A 4263-nucleotide genomic window follows, 5' to 3' on the forward strand; every position below is an offset into this window, starting at 1 on the left:
CTCTACATAAAGGCTGCACCCAGGTAGGGTTAGGGCTAGTGGCCGAAAGGGTTGGGGGTGGCCACTAGCCCCATGTGAAAGCCATATGGAAGAGCCGGTAAGTGCAAGGTCAGCTGTGAGAGCACACCAAGATATGGCCAAAGGCAGGTCACTTCACCTCTCTGAGCCTCAGCTATCTCACCTGTACAATGGAACAACGAACCAGAGCACCATATTCAAGTGCTGTAAGGCTAACTGGGCGCCTGTAAAGGGACCTGGAACTGAGAAAGCCAAATAGTAGTTATTCTTAAGCCAGAAAACAAAGTATCGAATCTATTTAGCATTTTTATGTTTGGAAAGGAAATTTCTAACTTCTCTCTTCAAACTGAACTAGTCTGCAGCATGGCGACGGACGTTTGGTCTCGACTTACAAGTCTCAGGAGAAAGGTAAATGCCTTTACCTGGGCCTCTGTTGGAGTAGCCACGTGCCACTTCCTGGAGCTATTGCTGGTCCCTAAGGTGGCCCACAGGGCTCCCTCCAGCCTAAAGCACCAGGATAAAGGACACCAAAGGATCTCACTGTTCCAGATGATGCAGCAGAAAAAAACATCAAAGCCATGGGAGTAAGACAAGGCCAAATCACTCATTCTGCAAAGAGCCATCGAGCAGAGCAGCTGCTTTGCCCAGCCTGCGCGGCATGATACTGCACAGCCCACAGCCCCTGGAGCACAGGGGTTTTATTGGGGGGGAACTTGCTGCACATCCTAGCTAATATTTATTCAGTGCTTAGTAGATGCCAAGTGTGTTATAAGCACAATGAGCAAGTCCAAGACAGATAAGATCTTTGTCCTCGTGTTGCTTGTTTTATTAGTGGTTCTCCTGCACATACTTTCCTCTGATTTTTTTAAAGGTATAATTTGCATTAAAATTCATCTTTTTAAATGTGCAGTTCTACAACGAACACAAGTATGTAACCACTATTATAATCAAAATATAGAATATTCTATATTCATATGTTCACCACATCCCCAACATTTCCTCTTGTTCTGTAGTGACCAACACCCCCCCACCCCAGCCACAGGCAGCCACTGATCTGATTTCTGTCCTTACGGTTTTGCCTTTTCCAAAATGGTATCTTACAGTGTGTGTCCTTTTGAGTCTGGCTCTTTTCACTTACCATAATGCTTTTGAGATTCATCATATCGTTGTACACACAACGGTTCCTTTTCTTCTTTCTTTCGACTTTTTATTACAAAAATTTTCAAATGTAAAGTTAAAAGAATAAGACAGCCAACACCTATAAATCTACCACCCAGATTTAATAATTGTTCGCATTTTTCATATTTTAAAATGATATATGTCCCTAGGCACAAATTGGTTGAAAATCTGAAACTATGTTGTAGACGCTGGCACTTTACCTCTTAAAACTTCAGCATATACACTAAAAATGAGGACATGTGATAAGCATATGTTATCATACCTAAGAAAGTTGACAATAACTCCCAAATGTCATCTTTTATACATCCCTTTGCAAATGTCCCCAACTTTTTTTAAAAGTCTTTTATAGCTTTTTACCTACCTGCTAGGGTTTGTATTTCTAAACTTTTAGTTTTGAAATCATTATAAACTCACAAGAAATTGCAAAAATAATAGGGTGTCATGTACCCTTCAACTAATTTTCCACAATGGTGACATCTTATATAGAACTTATATACAGAGCTTTAGATAAAGCTTATTTTTTTTAAATATATTTTATTGATTTTTTACAGAGAAGAAGGGAGAGGGATAGAGAGCTAGAAACATCGATGAGAGAGATCGATCAGCTGCCTCCTGCACGCTCCCCACTGGGGATGTGCCCGCAACCAAGGTACATGCCCCTGACCGGAATCGAACCCGGGACCCTTGAGTCTGCAGGCCGACGCTCTATCCACTGAGCCAAACCAGTTCGGCTAGATAAAGCTTATGTAGAGCTATAGTGAAATATCAAAAACAGGACATTGATACTGATACGTTACTGTTAACTAGACTACATACCTTATTTAGTATTCACCATTTTTTAAACCTGCATCCATTTGTGTATGAGGGTGTGTGTATAGTTCTACGCACTTCAATCCTGTGCATAGATTCATGTATCTACCACCACAATTGAGGTAGAAAACTGTCACATTGCCACCAAAGAACTCCAGTGCTACCTCTTTGTAGTCACACCCACTCTCACTTCACATCTCCCTGTCCCCTGGCAACCACTAATCTGCTCTCCATCTCTATAGTTTTGTCATTTTGAGAATGTTATATAAATTAAATCATACAGCCCTAGCTGGCTTGGCTCAGTGGATAGAGCGTCAGCCCGTGGACTGAAGGGTCCTGGGTTCAATTCTGGTCAAGGGCACATGCCATGGTTGCGGGTTCGATCCCCAGTGGAGGGCATGCAGGAGGCAGCTATCGATGATTCTCTCTCATCATTGATGTTTCCATCTCTCTCTCCCTCTGCCTTCCTCTCTGAAATCAATGAAAATATATTTAAAAAATTAAATCATGCAGTATGTAACCTTTTGAGATTGAATTTTTTTTATTAAGCACAGTACCCTTGTGGTCCCGCCAGGTTGTTGTGTGTATTATCTATGGTTCATTCCTTTTTACTGCCTGGCAGTATTCTTATATGGATGTACTACAATTTAGCTATGTACCAGGTAAAGGATATTTTAAAAATATATTTGTATTGATTTCAGAGAGGAAGGGAGAGAGAGCGAGAGATAGAAACATCAATGATGAGAGAGAATCATTGATCAGCTGCCTCCTACATGCCCCCTACTGGGGATTGAGCCCACAACCCAGGCATGTGCCCTGACCAAGAATCGAATTATGACCTCCTGATTCATAGGTCGATACTCAACCACTAAGCCACGCTGGCCGGGCTGGTTAAAGGATATTTGGATTGCTTCCAGTTTCGGATTATTGTAAAAAAAAAAGTTACTGTAAACATTTGTGTACAGGTTTGTGTGTGAACATAAACTTCATTTCACTTGGGTAAATACCTGGGAGCAGGATTGCTGGGTTGCATGTTGTCAGTTTACCTTTATGTGAAATGGCCAAACTCTTTTGCAAACTGGCTGTGCCATTTTGCATCCCACAAGCTGTGTATGAAAGTTACAGTTGCTCTGTATCCCTGCCAGCACTAGGTATTATAACTTTAAAAAAAAATTTTTAACCATCCTAATACATATATGCTATGGTACCCCACCTAACTTTTTAGATGAGAAGTTATAACTCTTCTGAAAACTCTCCAGTGGCTTCCCATCACACTCAGAATGAAATTCAAATTCATTTTTGAAGTTTGCCAGACCGCTCTCCTGACCTCTTTCCACTCTGCCCCTCACTCCGCTCCAGCCACAGTGGCCTTGTTGTTTTTCTAACATCCTGTTCCTCCCTCCAGGCTTTTCACTTGCGGTTCCTTCCACCTGGATGTTCTTGTCCTGGGTATTCACGTGGCTCAGTTTCTCACTCCATTCGTTCTAGGTCTAATGTCAGCTTCTCAGAGACCTTCCTGATGGTCAAAATGAGCCCCATCCTTCCACCATCATTACAATTCTCTTACCCTGTTTTATTTTTCTTCATAGCACTTATCTCTGCTTAATAACATGTGTATCAATTACTGAATTATTTACAGTCTGTCTCCCCCATAAAGACAGGGATTGGCTTGGGGGCAGGGGACAGATTGGCTTTGTTATGATTATCTCCAGTGCTTGGCACACAGGAGAACTCAGTAAATATTTGCTGACTGAATGTGTATCAGAAACTTCTTGTGACTCTCTTTTCCTCCCTCTGGCCCACCTTTCACCCAGCCATCACCATTTCAACCAGCTTGGAGCAGGTAGAAGCCCCTTGGCTTACCTGCTACCCAGAGCTCTCGCCTGGGCCCAGAGTTTCTGTCTCGAGTCAAGCACTGTGGCCTGGAAGTGTGGACAAGTTAGCTCTGCTAGGGCAAGCCCTGAGCAATGGGCTGGGGATGATAGATGTACGCCCCTCCCTGGTACCCAGTGGACAGTTCTGAGGTTCACGCAACACTGCTCCTCAGCAGGTCCAGCTGGACAAGCCCTAGTTATCCACAGTGGCGACCTCCATGGCACACCATTGTCCTGCTGTCCCTTACTTCCTATTTCACTCTCCCCAGCCCCTACTTCTGTTCCCTGGGATCATGTCTGGAATTAACTTGCAAGCAAGCCCCTTCTCTGCTTTCTGTACCTGCAAGGAGGTAGCCAGGATGGAAAAGAGCCCAGTTTAAAT

Source organism: Myotis brandtii, unplaced genomic scaffold (genome assembly GCF_000412655.1).
Source record: "Myotis brandtii unplaced genomic scaffold, ASM41265v1 scaffold668, whole genome shotgun sequence".
Classification (NCBI taxonomy): Eukaryota; Metazoa; Chordata; class Mammalia; order Chiroptera; family Vespertilionidae; genus Myotis; species Myotis brandtii.